Consider the following 21,043-nt stretch of genomic DNA (forward strand, 5'->3'; position numbering starts at 1 on the left):
TGCCACCATGATATAACATTTGTTATTGTGAGCATTGTGAGGAAAGTAACAATGAAGCTCAATTATTAATCACTAAATGGGGAACTGGGGTGGGATTAAATAAGTTGTCTTCTTCCCACTCCCTTTCAGGCAGAATTCGATCGTCATATTTGAATACGGTATATTTTTATTTTATTTTCATTTTATTTATTTACTTATTTTTCTTCTTCCTTGTTTTTTCTTTTTCTTCTTTTTTTTTTTGTACTATATGACTTAACTATATTTTGTCTACCTTGTACTTTTTTTGTGCCATTGCCTGGAATAAAAAAAAAAAAAAAAAAAAAAATGTCTGTCATTGTTTCTAGTTTTTCATTATAATCATAACATTTGTGCGCCTTTTGGGTTTGTAGTCCTTGTAATTACGTCTTTTCACGGTCTTATACCTCAACAGTTTTACATCAAACTGCGACTTTCTTGACTTTAAAATGTATCTTTTAAATTGACAAACATCATATGTTTAAATCAGGGCACAATTCAAACGAGATCAAAATATTTGTTGTCTCTCGCCATTGACTACCATTCAATATTTTTCCAAAATAAGGTCCCATGGTGGTCTACCAGAAGGGGAGGGACTTAGGCTCTCTATTGAATCTAATACTACATATATTTAACCAGGGACATATTTAGATATTGTCACATTCACCGCCTGTCATCGTCCTGTCTTCGTTCTCACTACAGTTCCCAGAATCCTCGTTTCCACACCTGAACTCACTCCCTTCGTTACCCACCTGTTCATCATCATCATCTGCATCACCTGTCTTGTGTTCATCTGTCTGTGTATTTAAGTTCCTGGTTTTCACTCATCATGGTCGGTTATTGTTTGTGCACCAGCACACTGTTCAGTTTGTTTGCCCATTGAGAATTAAACCTTTGCTGTTTTTGTACTTTTGACTACGCATCCTTCATTCATCATCTTCATCATCTACCCATGAGCGTGACAGAATAACCGACCAAAACCAAACATGGAGCAAGGGAGTTTGTCTCTGGAAGAATATGTTGAAGTATACCTTGACTACTTCCAAGATGTGAGTAAAGATCCTCATATTCTGAAGATGACGTTTTGGAGTGGATTGAGTAATCCACTAGATCAGATGCTCTTGTGGGGCGATTTTCACCTCCCCTTCACGGAGTTCATCGACCGCACTCTTTGGGTGTGTGGTTCCTCCTTCACGGTGGAAGTTAATCCAGAACCAGCTATCTCCGCTGAGCCACCCCTCTTCATCCAGAGCACCAGTCCAGCCGAGCCTGCACTTCACGCCAGTCCAGCCGAGCCTGCACTTCACGTCAAATCTGCCGAGACCAAGGCAGTATGCGTCGTGCCCGCTGCCCTTGTGACTGAGAGCGTCTCGCCCACCGCGCCTGTGACTGACAGCGTCGTGCCCGCCAAGCCTATGAATGGGGTAGATGTCTTCAGCGACCTTCCTCCTCTCATCGGCCCTGACGAGCCAAAGTCCTCTTCACCGCTGGTCCCGTCCAGCACTGAGCCTTCACCGCTGGTCCCGTCCAGCACCGAGCCTTCACCGCTGGTCCCGTCCAGCACCGAGCCTTCACCGCTGGTCCCGCCCAGCATCGAGCCTTCACCACTGGTCCCGTCCAGCACAGAGCCTTCTTCACCGCTGGTCCCGTCCAGCACTGAGCCTTCACCGCTGGTCCCGTCCAGCACAGAGCCCTCTTCACCGCTGGTCCCGTCCAGCACAGAGCCTTCTACACAGCTGGTCCCGTCCAGCACTGAGCCTTCTTCACCGCTGGTCCCGTCCAGCACTGAGCCTTCACCGCTGGTCCCGTCCAGCACAGAGCCCTCTTCACCGCTGGTCCCGTCCAGCACAGAGCCTTCTACACAGCTGGTCCCGTCCAGCACAGAGCCTTCTACACAGCTGGTCCCGTCCAGCACAGAGCCCTCTTCACCGCTGGTCCCGTCCAGCACAGAGCCTTCTACACAGCTGGTCCCGTCCAGCACTGAGCCTTCTTCACCGCTGGTCCCGTCCAGCACTGAGCCTTCACCGCTGGTCCCGTCCAGCACAGAGCCCTCTTCACCGCTGGTCCCGTCCAGCACAGAGCCTTCTACACAGCTGGTCCCGTCCAGCACAGAGCCCTCTTCACCGCTGGTCCCGTCCAGCACAGAGCCTTCTACACAGCTGGTCCCGTCCAGCACTGAGCCTTCTTCACCGCTGGTCCCGTCCAGCACTGAGCCTTCACCGCTGGTCCCGTCCAGCACAGAGCCCTCTTCACCGCTGGTCCCGTCCAGCACAGAGCCTTCTACACAGCTGGTCCCGTCCAGCACTGAGCCTTCTTCACCGCTGGTCCCGTCCAGCACTGAGCCTTCACCGCTGGTCCCGTCCAGCACAGAGCCCTCTTCACCGCTGGTCCCGTCCAGCCCAGAGCCTTCTTCATCGCTGGTCCTGTCCAGTTCAGAGCCCTCTTCGCCGCTGGTTCCGCCCGGCTCGGAGCCCTCTTCACCGCTGGTCCCGCCCAGCTCAGAGCCCTCTTCGCCGCTGGTTCCGCCCAGCTCAGAGCCCTCTTCGCCGCTGGTTCCGCCCAGCTCAGAGCCCTCTTCGCCGCTGGTCCCGCCCAGCTCAGAGCCCTCTTCGCCGCTGGTTCCGCCCAGCTCAGAGCCCTCTTCGCCGCTGGTTCCGCCCAGCTCAGAGCCCTCTTCGCCGCTGGTCCTGCCCAGCTCAGAGCCCTCTTCGCCGCTGGTCCTGCCCAGCTCAGAGCCCTCTTCGCCGCTGGTCCTGCCCAGCTCAGAGCCCTCTTCGCCGCTGGTCCTGCCCAGCTCAGAGCCCTCTTCGCCGCTGGTCCTGCCCAGCTCAGAGCTCTCTTCGTCGCTGGATCTGCCCAGCACAAAGCCCTCACCGCTGGATCTGCCCAGCACAAAGCCCTCACCGCTGGATCTGCCCAGCACAAAGCCCTCGTCGCTGGATCTGCCCAGCACCGAGCCCTCGTCGCTGGATCTGCCCAGCACCGAGCCCTCGTCGCTGGATCTGCCCAGCACCGAGCCCTCGTCGCTGGATCTGCCCAGCACCGAGCCCTCATCGCTGCCCTGCACCGAGCCCTCTCTGGTACCCGGGACTTTTCCCAAGTATTTTTTGGGGGGGGGCCATAGGGCTCCGTCCTGGCCACTCAAGGGGCCATGGCCACCTGAGGGGTCCTCACCACCATGGCCACCTGAAGGGTCTTCACCACCATGGCCACCTGAAGGGTCTTCACCACCATGGCCACCTGAAGGGTCTTCTCCGCCGTGGCCACCTGAAGGGTCTTCACCACCATGGCCACCCGAAGGGTCTTCTCCGCCATGGCCACCCGAAGGGTCTTCTCCGCCATGGCCACCCGAAGGGTCTTCTCCGCCATGGCCAACCGAAGGGTCTTCTCCGCCATGGCCACCCGAAGGGTCTTCTCCGCCATGGCCACCCGAAGGGTCTTCTCCGCCGTGGCCACCCGAAGGGTCTTCACCGCCGTGGCCACCCGAAGGGTCGTCTCCGCCATGGCCACCTGAGGGGTCGTCTCCGCCATGGCCGCCCGAGGGGTCTTCTCCGCCACGGCCACCTGAAGGGTCTTCACCGCCGTGGCCTCCCGAAGGACCCGCACCGCCGCGGCCACCCGACGGGTCCGCACCGCCATGCTCCCCTTATCTGCCTGCACCTCCTTGGTCCCCTGGTCTGTCTGCACTGTCTTGATCACCTCCTCTGTCTGTCCTGCCACCATCCTGGAGTCCGTACTCCTGAACCTGTGCCACCTTCCCGTCACGGACTCCAGGATGCCCACCCCCCCTCCCGTATGCTGCCTTCTTCAGCGCGGGACGCGCCTTGCGGGAGGGGGGAGTAATGTCACATTCACCGCCTGTCATCGTCCTGTCTTCGTTCTCACTACAGTTCCCAGAATCCTCGTTTCCACACCTGAACTCACTCCCTTCGTTACCCACCTGTTCATCATCATCATCTGCATCACCTGTCTTGTGTTCATCTGTCTGTGTATTTAAGTTCCTGGTTTTCACTCATCATGGTCGGTTATTGTTTGTGCACCAGCACACTGTTCAGTTTGTTTGCCCATTGAGAATTAAACCTTTGCTGTTTTTGTACTTTTGACTACGCATCCTTCATTCATCATCTTCATCATCTACCCATGAGCGTGACAGATATGTCTAAGGTCAGTGGATATTCAGGGCTTTAGCCCAAACTAAAATTGGGTATTTTTATTTAAAGGAATTAATTAATTATAAAAGCGTTTTAAGGGAATAAAGAAAAAGAAAACCTTATTGTATTAGTGAAATAATTGTAACTATTTGCAAATAATATTTTATTTTTAATTTTGCATGCATTCACTCTAAATGAATCAAGGGAATTATTGCATCTTTTCAATTCAAAAAGGAAAATTTGATAAATAAATAAAGTTGAGTAATTTGCATCACCAGATACTGTCGGTAGTTGAACATTTCTATTGTAAAACAGTCAAATATTAAATGTGTATCTACTTACATTTTACCAGGCATTCGTTCACTTTAATCATTTTGACATTGATGAGCTAGACCGCTGAACTTTTAGTCAAGGGATTGAGTGAAAACCCGGGGACACGAGTAAAATGCGCATTTTATCTAAAATATTAGATTGCATATAAAGTCACACAAACAATGCAAAAAAAAAAAAAAAAAGATTTCTGAAGGATTTTAATCATTATATTTCATGGTAAAGTTTAGAGATAGAGAGTGGGGAAATGCAGAAAAAGCTATTTCTTTAGTGTTCTATGTAGTTTTTATTAATGTTTTTAATTATAAATTTGTAGTTGGCTTAATGTGCAGGACATTTTGCTTAATAATAAAATATATTTTAGAGTTACACAGAAAAAAACAGACGGCGTGGAATAGAGGCGTGGCTTGTTTTTTCCAACTGGAACCTGATTGGATCTAGAAAAGTAGGTGTTTCATTCAGGCAGCAGACTGTCAGTTGGAGGGGCGAGGTTAAGGACGTTTAGCCGAAGCCCAATCAGTCAAACTGACATCAGAGAAGGGCCGTCATTGCAGAGGGGAGGAGCATTTTCAGATTTTGATCAAAGATTACGAAGCCAAAAATGTATTTTGTATGGATTGACTTGCATGGATGAATTGTTCACCACAAAACGAACAATTTGCGCTAATAAAGTAAATGGCCAATTTTGATTTCATGTGTACTTTAAGTAAGCAGGGGTGCAAACACATGTATGGTCAAAAAAGAGAGAGGTAATCGAAGCCCTCGTCCCGCGGCAAATATCCAGATACTACATTGCCACCATCCCCAACCCACCCCTATAGGCACATAGAGTCAAATGAAATTTAGAAAAACTATCTTGCACTTCTTCTTCTTGCTTTACTGCTACTTCCTGAAAACAATTTCACCTGATGATTTGAATAGCTCTTTTTGTAAAGAATTAATAATTCTAGGATGATTGGGGTAATTGTGTAGGGTAGGCCTAGTCAGTGCTTGAAGTGGGGGGAAAAAGGTGCCGGTACTCTCTTGCCTTACTCTCACCGCCTTCACCCAGGGCTGGATTAACAATTTCCTGTGCCCTGGACAACCAGACTCAAGACCCCCGTAGTTAGGATGGTTCGGGGGCATGCTCCCCCGAGAAAATTTGGATTTCTCTGATCTACATATGTGCAATTTAGGACTTTTGAAGGCCAAAAAATTATAAGAAATAGGCTATCTTTAAAACCTTGTCATTAGATTATTTATCATTAGGCTACCTGCTCTCTCCTCATCTTTATATTTATTTTCTCTCAGTCTTCTTATCCTGGACTATTTCTTCCCCTCCTAAAGCTGAACTTAGTCTTTTCATTTTCGTTTGTGTCAATGACGAAAGTAAACATAGGCTCAACAGATATATATACGTTTTATGAATCATTTACTTAGACAAGTTAATTCACTCAAGGCTACCAGGAAAGCTGTAGCCTAAGTCAGTATTGCCATTAGGAACCTTCTGCAAGCTTTGGAATTTGAAAACGTCTGTTTTTAAATGTTAAAAGTAATTTTAAATAATACAAATTATATATAATGTCATATTCTGTGTTAATTTTGACCACGAACCACGCGCTGTCACTTTAATTCAGCGCGTGCAGCACAGCGAAAATAGACTCGGTGTGGAAACGATCGTTGGACTGCTGTATATGCACCGCTCCTGGAACGCATTGCCGGACCGCATCCGCGTGCAGTGTGAAAGCTCTAACCTGTTAATATGGGTGCAGAAAAAAAATAAGCGCCGCATACGCATTGCAAACGGAGTATATGTGAAATGGGCGTGACACTGACGGTTTTTCTGTCAGTGGTAGAGTACCGGCTACATGCGAGAAGTAGCGGTACGCAAGAAAACGTGCAGGTACGCTTTGGAGTAAAATGCAGAAGTGCCGGTACTGCGTACCGGTGAGTACCGCCCCACTTCGAGCACTGGGCCTAGTGCATCTGCATAGAAACTAATAAACAAAATACAAATATAAATACAATAAAACACAAATACACGAGAAATAAAGCAGTGCTTTATGTTTTTCAGGTAAATTAACTGTATTAAGTATTAATACAGTTTATCTTTTGACTAAACTTTGATTAACTTTGGTGACACAAACAGCTGCAGGTATATTGGGTGCTGTCCCTTTAAGACGAATGCGCGTATCTAATACCGGTAATGACACGCGTCCGTTTTATTTTGACTGCGTTTACAGGGAAACTCGTTGAGACGGACACTGGCTTATTTTTTCGTGCACATGTCTGTTCAAACACAAATAGATAAGAAAGAAAAGGGAATTCGGTGTTCACGAACTTCACGTGCTGTCTGCGACTGCGTGGCTCTGTGCGCCGACAGATCTACACTTGGATGTTAAACATAGGGCCTAATATATATAGCCTGATACAGCAAAGACAAAGTCGGCAGTATTGACGGCAAAATAGGCTACAGAAGATTTCGTTCTGTAGGCCTATTGACGGGGCAATATTTGAAAATCGATAATTAGGTCTATTTTTTAAAATACAATTATATATGCATTTGTCAAAACCGAGAGACTTTCAAGCATCAAAATGTAATTTATTAATATGTATTTGCGCCTTCTATTTTGTCTGAAAACTTCCAACACTCTTGCGTGTTGCGTGAAAAATAGGCGTCGATTGCGGTTCTATTTCTAGCACGTGGTTTCGGCGCGGCTCGAGAAGTGTGTGTGTCACGCAGGCATTGTGCTCTAACACAAGCTCTAACCAGTTAACATGAGAGCCGACATAAAAACGGATACTCCACGCCACGCAGAGAGAAATGTGATGCAGTGGCAGATCCAGAGTGAGACAGAAACACTAGTGGTTCAAGCTTGCGCACATACTGCTGGTTTGGCGCGCAGTGTTCTGATTCGCTTATTTCCTATTTACTTGTTGGTGGACGCAATCCAGAATTACTGTTGGTTAAATTATAATCAGACCCTCTCAAACCCCAAATTATACAAACAAACAGACCCTCTCAAATAAAAAAATATACAACAAAATAAACAAAACAATATTTCAACATATTACTCAACCCATCCTCATCCTTTTCACCAAAAATGTGTTTTAGGTGGACAGATCAATACAGTACAAAGAACATCAAAAAAAATGTAGGATGTTGGAAAATAGCAATGTGTCTTCTGTTAACTAAACGCTTTTTAATCTTCACTATTGCTTCAATGCAAATTAACAAGCGCACCGTTATTTGTTACGTAGTGACCTGTGTGTTCAAGTAAGCCGAATATGAGCAGATTCTGTGCAATACGCTGTATTTAATATATCATGATGACTCACGAGTTGAGTATTTGTGCTAAATCTGTGCAGATTTGGCTTACACAAACTTCCCCAGCAAAGTGAGTAAACATAAAAACCCGCCAAATTGGCTAGTGATCTGACAGCGTTACCCGCCACAGGTTATTTTTACCTGCATTTAGTGAGTTGGCGGGTGTTAATTTCAAACCCTGGACTTATGATATTTATTCATGTGACTGCGAAAACTACATGAATGTTTAAAACTCTTCTCACACTGAGTGCAGTGGTACGGCTTCTCTCCAGTATGAAATCGCTCATGTACTTTCAGGTTTCCAGAATGAATGAATCTCTTGTCACAATATGAGCACTTGTAAGGTTTTTCCCCAGTATGAGTTCTTTGGTGCAGTTTCAGATATTCAGCTCTAGTAAAACTCTTCCCACAGTCACAACACACATGATCTCTCACTCCATTATGTGTTTTCTGGTGCAGTTTCAGATATTCAGCTCTAGTAAAACTCTTTCCACAGAGAGAACACACATAAGGCTTCTCATCTGAATGAACTTTCAGGTGTTGTTTTAGATCTGATGATGAAATAAAACCTTTACCACACTGATCACAGTTAAATGGTTTTTCTCCGGAATGAATACGCAGATGAACACTGAGAGTTGATGCTTGAGAAAAACTTTTTCCACACTGAGTGCATGTATACGGTTTCTCTCCAGAGTGGATTCTCATGTGTCTGTTACGGTTTTCTTTGCGACTGAAACTCTTTCCACACTGAGAGCAGGAGTGCAGATTTTTTGCTTTTGTTCCTTCGGTTTTGAAGTCACAGTGTTTCTTTACTTCATTTAGTTTGTGTCTCACTTCCATCTGCTCTGAAATAAGCATTATGTAATCAGAATCAGTTCAAGGAGGATAAATGTGAAAATTGAATGAAGAATCAATAATGGACAGGACACCAACCTATTTGTTCCTCAGTATCTTCATGTTTTATTCTGGATGGTTCTGGATCACTCACGTCTTCAATCTCCTCTTTAATAAACTCCATCTTTAACAGTCACACAGATTTCAGCTGCTACTCCTGGAGTTTGTCCTTCTCTTGTAGGATAATGGGAATATTCCCAGTATTTACTGGTGAATTGTTGTGTGATGGACACCAGATCTGCCAAATTCAAAGAGAGGTTACTGAATTACTTTACTTATATTTAAATTAATTGAACATGTCTTTTTTTTCTGATAGAAATATATGGATGCAGTTGGATTTAAAAGGTTTGTTTAATGCTTGTCCAAAGTCTGAGAGAAATAACAAGACCATCATGTTTAACTGAGCTGCTGAAAAGCCTCTTTGTCTCCAATAGTTCCCTGTTTTCACCTCATTCACAAGCTTGATTTGAGAGGGGAGGCAGAAAACATTGTTGGAAAAAATAAAATAAAAAGCACCCCCTCTGTAAAACCACCATCCTCGTTAGATTAACAGTGTTGTGTATTATGTTAAACTTAACATGTAAATTAAATGTTAAAATTATCTATATGATAATTAACAAACTATAAATAACAGTGACTGACCAATCAGAACTCAATATTGTAACACGCTGCGCACAGTTACGCCAGAGCTCTGATTAAAGCAATCTTTCGTCATTTTTCGCACTTGTTCAAAATGGTCAGAATAAAAAACTACAGTGAGGAAAATAAGTATTTGAACACCCTGCTATTTTGCAAGTTCTCCCACTTAGAAATCATGGAGGGGTCTGAAATTGTCATCGTAGGTGCATGTCCACTGTGAGAGACATAATCTAAAAAAAAAATCCAGAAATCACAATGTATGATTTTTTAACTATTTATTTGTATGATACAGCTGCAAATAAGTATTTGAACACCTGAGAAAATCAATGTTAATATTTGGTACAGTAGCCTTTGTTTGCAATTACAGAGGTCAAACGTTTCCTGTAGTTTTTCACCAGGTTTGCACACACTGCAGGAGGGATTTTGGCCCACTCCTCCACACAGATCTTCTCTAGATCAGTCAGGCTTCTGGGCTGTCACTGAGAAACACAGAGTTTGAGCTCCCTCCAAAGATTCTCTATTGGGTTTAGGTCTGGAGACTGGCTAGGCCACGCCAGAACCTTGATATGCTTCTTACAGAGCCACTCCTTGGTTATCCTGGCTGTGTGCTTCGGGTCATTGTCATGTTGGAAGACCCAGCCTCGACCCATCTTCAATGCTCTAACTGAGGGAAGGAGGTTGTTTCCCAAAATCTCGCAATACATGGCCCCGGTCATCCTCTCCTTAATACAGTGCAGTCGCCCTGTCCCATGTGCAGAAAAACACCCCCAAAGCATGATGCTACCACCCCCATGCTTCACAGTAGTGATGGTGTTCTTGGGATGGTACTCATCATTCTTCTTCCTCCAAACACGTTTAGTGGAATTATGACCAAAAAGTTCTATTTTGGTCTCATCTGACCACTTGACTTTCTCCCATGACTCCTCTGGATCATCCAAATGGTCATTGGCAAACTTAAGACGGGCCTTGACATGTGCTGGTTTAAGCAGGGGAACCTTCCGTGCCATGCATGATTTCAAACCATGACGTCGTCTTAGTGTATTACCAACAGTAACCTTGGAAACAGTGGTCCCAGCTCTTTTCAGGTCATTGACCAGCTCCTCCCATGTAGTTCTGGGCTGATTTCTCACCTTTCTTAGGATCATTGAGACCCCACGAGGTGAGATCTTGCATGGAGCCCCAGTCCGAGGGAGATTGACAGTCATGTTTAGCTTCTTCCATTTTCTAATGATTGCTCCAACAGTGGACCTTTTTTCACCAAGCTGCTTGGCAATTTCCCCGTAGCCCTTTCCAGCCTTGTGGAGGTGTACAATTTTGTCTCTAGTGTCTTTGGACAGCTCTTTGGTCTTGACCATGTTAGTAGTTGGATTCTTACTGATTGTATGGGGTGGACAGGTGTCTTTATGCAGCTAACGACCTCAAACAGGTGCATCTAATTTAAGATATAAAAATGGAGTGGAGGTGGACATTTTAAAGGCAGACTAACAGGTCTTTGAGGGTCAGAATTCTAGCTGATAGACAGGTGTTCAAATACTTATTTGCAGCTGTATCATACAAATAAATAGTAAAAAAAATCATATATTGTGATTTCTGGATTTTTTTTTTTTAGATTATGTCTCTCACAGTGGACATGCACCTACGATGACAATTTCAGACCCCTCCATGATTTCCAAGTGGGAGAACTTGAAAATAGCAGGGTGTTCAAATACTTATTTTCCTCACTGTATGAGTTCTGTTCATACTCCACTGATAAATCTGCATAAACCATCCATTCAAGCCAAAGCTAACAAAGACTGTACCGCTAATTGTTCGACATAAGAACTCAAGCTCAAGAAAGAGAGAGTGCATTCCATTCAGAAATGATAACCCTGTTCTTTTTACCAAGTGGCAACCTTCCTCTCTCTCTCTCTCTCTCTCTCTCTCTCTCTCTCTCAACCAACGCGGAAGTGACATTCACTGCAATTCATCGACTGGCCGCTAGAGACAGGCTGCAAAAGTGAGTCAATCCCATATACCCCCCCATGTAGGGATGTCACGATACCAAAATTCCAGTAGTCGGTACCGATACCATTAAAATTTTACAGTTCTCGGTACCAATTTCGGTACCACTGGCAAAATCTGTTGGAACTATTTTTCCAAGTTAAACCGAACTTTTATTTTAACAGGTTGCCGTGAAGACCTTTGTGTTTCTGTGTGTGTCTGATATGAAGATAGTTTTTCTCAAATGAAACGGTAAAATGCTCATGAAGTGACTCTCAGAGTGGCTCTGGAGATGAATTTCATCATGTCATCTAGTGCTGCACAATTAATCGTATCGCAATCGCGATGTCAAGCCTACGGGATTATATGACGCAAAATGCTGCGATTTTATATTAAATAAACAAATTAGCGCTGTTAATGCAATTAACGCAGCATCTGTTCATTTTTGGCATCCTTTGGCTAGTATTATGATCCCGCTCTTATTCATGCAAATGCTTTTAAACCATTCATGCGCGATAAGACAAAAAAGAACGCGCTGTCAGTGCATGTCCTCCTGACACACACACACACACACACACACACGACCCACAGATAGACGCGCGCCAGTATCAAGTTCTCTTTCGCGGTAGAACGAACAAAACACATGTAAGCCAAAATGAACACGCTGCCTGTGAATGTCCTGACTGTGACACACAGAAAGACTCTTATCGCGCGTGCGCACAAAACAGCATGCCAGAATACAGTTCTCTTTCGAGCTTGAACGAACAATAACACACACAATTATGCCAAAATGTATTTTTGTCGAGTATCTTCATAACATAAGAGTTGTCTTATGATGAACGTGAAGAGTTGTGACTCGTGAGAGAATGAGGCGCGTGTGCGATCCGCGTCTCTGATAGCAGCGGCTGGTCTTAAAGGGACAGTACACAGTAGCCACTAATTATATCTGTCGCTAAAGTTAATCAAAGAACAATGGGAACAGAGAAAAACACTCACTGCTCTTGACTAAAGAACTTTTTTCTTTAGGCAGATTATCACTAATCTATGGAAGCTTGTTTCCGCCACTGAATAATAAATAAATAATAAAATAATACCGACTTGGTACTGAAGTACCGGTACTTTGGCAACACTACCCCCATGTTAATTTGACCAACCTTACAGCAGAAAAAAAGCCTGGTGCAAAAAGTGGTTTTGGTTTATATACAGTTGAAATCGAAATGATTCAACCCCCATTGCAAATCATGTTTATTGGCAAAATTTAAGACTTTCAGCTGTTTGCAATGAACAAATTAAACAAAAGTAATTGGAATAGCTCAACAAAACAATGTTTCAAGTGGTTTCCCCAAATTTAACTGAAAATGCAATTTTTAAAGACTTCTATAGTTTCAAAATCCCCAAAATCTTATTCAACCCCCAGAATAGAATCCCTCACAACAGCACAAATCTGCAAAAAAAGGTGTTGTCTCAAGCAAACCTGATTCAACTAATCAAGGGCTTCATTAGGTGCACCAGGTTTGCTTGAGCTAGAACACATGAAATATCTGATCTGGCTTGTTTTGTTGAGTGTCACGTTTGACTGCAAGTTAGAAATATGGCTAAGTCAAAAGAATGGTCCAAAAAGATAAGAGAAGCACTAACTAGCGTCACCTGCGCGCCGCACCGGCCTCGTATCTCACGGAAGAGCTTCGGAAGCATAAAAGGAGGAGCGACGACAGTGAAGGACGAGAGACGAGAGACGCCTGGACTTTTATGTTATCTTTTGTTTATGTGTGTGCGGCAGTCGTCCATGAGGGGCTGCCACCTTTACTTTCGTTTATTGTTTGTTTTATTGTTAAAGTCTTTGAATGTTCACCGGTTCCTGCCTCCTTCTTCCACCTGGGTTTCGGCACCAACGAAGTATGTTGTTATGGAAAGAAGGAGACGGGAACCGGCACAACATAAAAGTCCAGGCCTGGTCCTCGCTCATCCTTCACTGTCGTCGCCAGTAGCGGTTTTTGGCACGGGCGAACCGGGCAGGCATTTTTTCATGTCACATGGGGGGCGGCACAAGCAGTTAAATAAATAAAATCCTCTTTTTAGTTTTTCTATTATCTATCATTTCACTGTGTGGGGAATTGGCAAATTGGCGCCCCTGCTTGCTGAGAAGGTGCTGAGCACAGAAGCTGTGTGAATAGGTGAAAGGGGAGGGGGACAGTTCAGCTCTGGATCTCTCCCAAATGGAACGGACAAGGGGGAACAATGGGGGATCCACTGTTTAGAGCAAGGGTCTCCAACACGTCGCTCGCGAGCTACCAGTAGCTCGTGGCCTGATTGGAGGTAGCTCTCCAAGGGGCCGTTCACATATGTAGGCGCGCGGGAAGCACCCTCATAATTGAAGCGACATGCTCATTTTTTCCAGGGGCAGCGAGATGAAAAATCTAAACATTTCAGTATGGGGGTGCACCCAAACACTAAGGGTGTTTTTCTCTTCTACGTAAATAAATCTTGTAGCAGATCTAAAGCGTTTTTTGGTGGTGGAAATCCATTAGCTACTACAACTTTTGTCGTTGTGGAGAGCGCAGTGCATGGTTGCATTAGGATTGTGAACCTACACTGGTCTCACGGTTCGGTTCGATTACGATTATCATCATGTCATCGATTCAGTTCAATTCGATATCACGTTGCATCACGATGCACTGCATCCTCAATTTTCAATTTTACTTCAAAAGTGATGTGCACACGTGTGTGTGCGTGTGCTCGCCTGTTCGGGAAGTGGCAGTGAGAGAAACAGTGACATTCCGGTTAAAGTTTCAAGGGAGTAAAGCTTATTTATGGCATTTAGAAAAGGAAAATTTGTCAAATAAATTTTGTTTTAAAGAAATGTTAATTTAAAAGTAGGGCTGGGCGATATATGACGTATCGCCTGCGATAATTAATGCGATATGGCTCAGCTTGTCAGTTAACTACGGCTCTTTGTAGTGAATGCCGCTCCATCTGAAAGCAGGTCATGGCGATTTACTACTAATCAAGGAACCGGCTTTACTGACGAGATGCACCTAACAATGTCATGCGATATATCGCCCAGCCCTATTTAAAAGCAGCGCTCATGGGGCGGTACTTCCGCCTACGTCCAGCATGACCTTTCCAACATGATTACATAATGCCTGGCGCAACGCAGACCAGCATAAGACGAACAATTGTGGTTAAAAAGAATATAAATTTCTATTTTCTTTTAGAAAATGACCGATCGTTTTGCTAGATAAGACCCTATTCCTCAGAAGGGATCGTGCAGAGCCCTTTGAAACTGCATTGATTTGGACTTCAACAATTTGGTTATCGTTGAAGTCCATTGTGTGGAGAAAATTTTTTTCCTCAAAAAACTTAATTTATTTTCCACTGAAGAAAGAAAGACATGAACATCTTAGATGGCATTGGGGTGAGTAAATTATCAGGACATTTTCATTTTGAGGTAGGGGTGTCCATGGTTAACCAATTAACCGATTAACCGTTAAAAATTGCGTAACCGAGTGAAACATTTTGCTCGGTTAAGTGGCGTCAATGGCGTGCATTGAATTTAGTTGCAATAGATTTTTGCACCACCAGAGACCGCTAGACCAGTTTTCTAATATGAAGCGGGCAAAGAAAGCGCGCGTCCGAGAGTGAAGGCTGTGCGCGAGCCAGAAACAAACATAGTATCCGCGCCACTGATCGCAGCACAATAATATCTGTCTGCAGACAAAGAGCCACAGCGTTTTACCCCGCGCGTGCGCAGTTTCATCACAACAGTTTTACCCGCAGAGTCCGTTTACCGTTACATTAACCCATACAATTTGTATCATGCATTTCCTAAACATGTACTTGCTAATCAAACACTGTATATGAACAAACTTCTAATCTATAAAACACAATCGGTCTTCCGACCTTTTACTATTGTGTTGATATGCGCGAGGGAGAAAGCAATACAGCGCTCGTGTTGTTTGAAGGCAGTGAGAGTGCGCGCGCGCGCGCGCGCGGCCGGGGCTCTCTCACTGTTTGTTTTTATGCGCCCTGTCCACTGATCTAAATAATTAGTTGTTACGACGACTTATTTGTTCCCTCGTTTTAATAAATCGTGGACACGTTGAACTAATTCCCTCCCTCATTTTGATTTAACGAATTACAACGTGGCCAAAAACAGTTTGATACTATTAATTAGTGAATGCTAAAGACCTATTTTTTGTGAATTGGTGAATATTCAGGTGAATTATTTCGTGGCCACGAATTAATAATAATTATTAAACTGTTTTTCTTACCTGTGAAGATAGCTCTTCAGTGAAGGCCGACTATTCTCGTACAGCTTTTTATTCCTTTTTTTTGTGTGTGTGTGTGTGTGTGTGTGTGTGTGTGTGTGTGTGTGTGTGTGTGAATTGGTGAATATTCAGGTGAATTGTTTCGTGGTCACGAATTAATAATACCTCAGCACGTTTTACAAGACCCTTCTCGATCGCAGCGGCAATGAGCACTTTTATCACTTGATTTAAAAAACGAAACATTTCAGCGCTAGATCGCCTAAAAAAAAACGAACGAAATGAATGCTCTACTATAGTTAACTGGAGATGTTTTGTTTATTTGTATTGGTATTCGTGCCGCGAGATGTTTCAAAAGTGGTGGGGACAATATCGACCTTAGAAAATAGTGGTGGGGACATGTCCCACCCGCAAATTCTCGGGGTTGCGGCGCGCACACTATGGTTAACCGAGTATTAACCGCTAAGGGCCTCGGTTAACGGTTAATGAAAAACTTGAAAACGTGCAGCCCTATTTTGAGGTGAACTAATCCTTTAAAGTTCATTTTATCTACACCTCAAATTAAACTCAATGCTTTATTGTCAGCTCAACAGTATTACCACTTTCTGTAGAACTTAATGTCTCTGGTGCTACTGCCCTAAAATGTTAGTCTGGAGCCCTGTGAACTTAAAATAAAACTGCACATTGTAATTTATGGTCGTTATGTCTATTTAGTACCAAAGCATGTGTAGGCTAAGTAATACAGTAAAAATAGGGGAAAATGTAAATTTTCAGCCTGTGCTCCTAAAAAATATCAGTTATGAGCTACAACAGAGTTACTAGTAAAAACAGTTAGCCTGGAGCCCTAAACAGAGTCTGTGAAAACACTCTATCAACATATAATTACACTCTAATAATAATAAACCAGGACACACAAAGCATTTCATTACATTGGCACATAAACACACAAACTCGAGGAGCAGGTTAATGTTAAACTCTGTAATCTTGTAACATCTCTCACCTGTAGACTGGAAATATACGGCATCCGAAGAAAATATTCCACATTTGTCCTTCATTCACGATCATTAACAGCGTCACTTTCAACCTCAGCTGTTGAAAGTTTCAGCTCGTCTCCTCTCCTCTCTCGCGCGCTTCTGTCTTCTGCGCATCCTCAGTGCGCAGACTCAGAGTGTCATGTTTCTTAAAGGGGCATATTCTGAAAGTCCCCGTGAACCGGAAGTTGCAACCGACTTTATTTCAGTGTTGTGACGTATTTCCGAGAGAAACTGAATGGGCCATTACCAGGGGGGCAGCGTTTCATATTATGTTGAAGTTTCCCCAGGCTCCACCATTGGCTAGCAGACCATCACCTGCTGTTAGCATCCCATTGACTCCCATTCATTTTGGCGTCACTTTGACAGCGAATAACTTTACATCTGAGGTGTTTAAAGACTCCATTTGTCCATTATTTATTTCTAAAGAAACACGAAAATGTATAAAAGGCTCCATTACCTTGTATCTTACGTTATGGCCCCGTAGAAGCAGTTTTTGTAAAAATAGGCTAACGATTGCGTCATAACCTCACAACTCTCTGTCGCACAGTAGAGAATTACCGTATGGACGGGAGGAGAAGCTTGCAGGCAATCGGGGGGACGTGGAGACAAAATGGCAAAGTAATTAATCAGAATACTTAGCAAAAGTTTCTCCTGCTCCTAGATCATGGACAGCTCCTACTCACACTCTCCGTCTCTGCAAGATTCGGAAGGGAATGATTCAGATTTCTCTTGGCACAGCTACTGAGCGACAGACGGGTTGCTCACGTCACATCTACGTCATCAAGCACAGTTTGAGTCTGTGCAGTACGCTCAGCCATCAGGAAGTAAGAGTTTCTAATTGACTTCACTTTCCTCCGTTGAATCCAATGGAGTCGCTGTGTCCATTTCTTTTACTGTCTATGGGCATTACCCATTACACCGAATGGGTGACATTTGCTTGAACCGGTTTTGTTCATTAGATCGGTTTATTCTTCATAATTGCATGTACTATCAAAACACAATGTGGGAACTACAATAAGTAAATTATGTGAATATATCTAATTCAAGAAAGATCTACTCAGGACACAACCTTTTGCAAACTTACCACTAAGAAAGAAACAGATCATTATTTACACTGCAAGAATTATTATTTGAAGTTTCAAACACTCTTTTAGTTCCCTGATCCAACAAACAAATATTTCTAGTTCTATAAGAATTTCACCAAATTCACAAAGTTAAAAAACTGATGGTGCTTTTGGGAGCAACTCCATATTTTGTTAAATTCACAACCTTTACTTGACAGTATTATACATGAAACCCAAATGTTGCTCACTGTGACAACTAATGCAGGTTTTGAAATGAACTTTTTCACTCACCGGCCAGTTTGGCTACACATTTTTTTAAGTTAAAAGTAAAAAGTTACTGGCCATTCATAACTTCTACTAGCCAAAAAAAGAAAAAGAAAAGAGCTAGCCTAACTACATCACAGCTTATATATATATATATATATATATATATATATATATATATATATATATATATATATATATATATATATATATAAAATAAATTTTGGATTTTATATATTAATTTCTTATTCAAACAAAATCCTGTCACCCAGCCATCTTCTCCCTTCCGCTGTCATCCTTGATTGAAATCTTTATTTCAAACTATTAAAAAGAAAGAAACACAAATGAAATATCAAACGAGTAAGAAATAGATGAAAAAATTATACAACAAATAAACAAAACAATATTTCAACATAATACTCAACCCATCCTCATCCTTTTCACCAAAAATGTGTTTTAGGTGGACAGATCAATACAGTACAAAGAACATCAAAAAAATTTAGGATGTTGGAAAATAGCAATGTGTCTTCTGTTAACTAAACGCTTTTTAATCTTCACTATTGCTTCAATGCAAATTAACAAGTGCAACGTTATTTGTTGCGTAGTGACCTGTGTGTTCAAGTAAGCCAAATATGAGCAGATTCTGTGCAATACGCTGTATTTAATATATCATGATGACTCACGAGTTGAGTATTTGTGCTAAATCTGTGCAGATTTGGCTTACACGAAATTCCCCAGCAAAGTGAGTAAACATAAAAACCCGCCAAATTGGCTAGTGATCTGACAGCATTACCCGCCACAGGTTATTTTTACTGCATTTGGTGAGTTGGCAGATGTTAATTTCAAAACCTGGACTTATGATATTTCTTCATGTGACTGTGAAAACTACATGAATGTCTAAAACTCTCTCCACACTGAGTGCAGTGGTACGGCTTCTCTCCAGTATGAAGTCGCTCATGTACTTTCAGTGTTCCCAACTGAGTGAAACTCTTGTCACAATATGAGCACTTGTAAGGTTTCTCTCCAGTATGAACTCTTTGGTGCAGTTTCAGATTACTAGATGTAGTAAAGCTCATCCCACAGTCACAGCACACATGATCTCTCACGTCATTATGTGTTTTCTGATGCCGTTTAAAGGGGTGGTTGATTGCTATTTCACTTTTTTCATTTTAAATACTGTGTAATGTTGCTGTTGGTGCATTAACAGTATCTGCAAAGTTGCTGCGCTGAAAGTTCAACGTAAGCGGAGATATTGTCTTTTAAAAATCAGGAAGATTAATGCCTACAAAAACGACTCGAATGGGACTACAACGAGATACTTCCCGGGTTTTATACGTAACTAACCCATACATTTACATCCACCCTCCCTCCGGAACATGTTCTGCTGTCGAAGAGGAGGAGTTATAGTGGAGAGCTGTAGCTGTCAGGTCTTCTGTGTTCAGGCTTCCTACAGACGCTGTAGTTCGTCAACAATGGTTAAAATTTAAGTTTGATTATGTTCCTGACAATTACAATCGTAGTTTAGCTCTCTGTGCTGCACATTTTACCGAAGACAGCTTCCAGAATCTACACGAGTTCAATGTCGGATTCAACAAGAAACTATTACTCCAACATGAAGCAGTTACAGCTTTAAAACCAGAGGCCACAACCTGCAAGTAAGGTTTAATCATTTTAAATGTATTTGCCTGTATAATTTAAGACGTACGTTATAGTTTTATCAAGGATGTAAAAAAATGCCAGCGCTGGCTTTAGTATATGACAGATGCGTATAAACATTTTGGACCCGAATTTGTATATGTACAAATTTTGTAAACGTATTTTCCATGTATACTTTATGACGTAATTTTTTTATTTGATCAAGAACGCAAACCAATGCCAAAGCTGTTTGGTTATAGTAGCTAGTTAGTTCGATGTTATTTTGTGTGTATAAGAAACGTGTACAAACTTCAAAAAATTATCGCAACAGCAAACTTCAGCTGCTGTTATCACATGTACACCTAAAGAAAACGACAAACTGAGTAAACTACCGGTAAGTGTTGTGAATAGTTAAACGGTTGTTCATTCTATCAATAAAACAATATCTTTAAAAAACGGTATTACTCAGTCATGTATTCAGTTATATTAAATGTTTAATCAGGGGGAAAGCGTATCTCAAAAGCTAACAAACAGCAGTAGCATTTTCAAGTAACAGCGTATGGAAATTCTTTGAGAGAATAATAATTAAAAAAAATTACCATTCAGAAACGTTTAGTAAGAGCCGTGTTTGCGGAGGTTCTGCTTGACTCTCTTCATCACCGCTCTCTGGGTCTGATTCTGGCTCAAACTGATGAGGCAATATTGACACCATTACATTTGACCGGGTTCGGAGCACATGCAACTGTCGCCCGTAAAGGTAATGGGCGTGAAGATTCCGGACGCAGTTTAGCCAATTACAACACACCGGCCGAACTAACCAATCTGAGCCCATTGCCTCTTTCTGAGGGAGTGGTTTCATAGAATCAGGAAGTCAACCGGTCGTTCAAATGACAGAGGAGGAAGCGGCTTACAATAAAGGTGAAATTTATGAAAAATAAGGCGTTTTTTAACAAACGAAACACGAAGACATGTTATATTGCAGCCCATAAACATAATCAAGCTAAGAAAAAAGGCTGTAAACCACCCCTTTAAAATTCTTCAGTCTTGAAAAACTCTTTCCACAGAGAGAACACACATAAGGCTTCTCACCTGAATGAACTTTCAGGTGTTTTTTTAGTTGTGATGATGAAATAAAATCTTTACCACACTGATCACAGTTAAATGGTTTTTCTCCGGAATGAATACGCAGATGATCACTGAGAGTTGATGCTTGAGTAAAACTCTTCTCACACTGAGTACAGTGGTACGGCTTCTCTCCAGTATGAAGTCGCTCATGTACTTTCAGTGTTCCCAACTGAGTGAAACTCTTGTCACAATATGAGCACTTGTAAGGTTTTTCCCCAGTATGAATTCTTTGGTGCTGTTTCAGATGGTCATCTCTAGTAAAGCTCTTCCCACAGTCACAACACACATGATCTCTCACTTCATTATGTGTTTTCTGGTGCAGTTTAAAACTGTTCAGTCT

At 42.8% G+C, this 21,043-nt stretch overlaps 1 long non-coding RNA gene across 1 annotated transcript; it reads right to left on the bottom strand.

Moving 5' to 3' along the window:
• Positions 1-6,515: 6,515 nt before the first annotated feature.
• Positions 6,516-16,788, bottom strand: LOC308693365. The gene is made up of 3 exons (XR_014030441.1): positions 16,582-16,788; positions 8,737-8,935; positions 6,516-8,648 (listed from the first exon to the last, which is right to left on the bottom strand). It is a non-coding gene; the product is annotated as an uncharacterized lncRNA (long non-coding RNA).
• Between the last annotated feature and the right edge of the window lie 4,255 nt (positions 16,789-21,043).

Source organism: Scardinius erythrophthalmus, assembly GCF_964197995.2.
Source record: "Scardinius erythrophthalmus genome assembly, chromosome: 7".
Lineage (NCBI taxonomy): Eukaryota > Metazoa > Chordata > Actinopteri > Cypriniformes > Leuciscidae > Scardinius > Scardinius erythrophthalmus.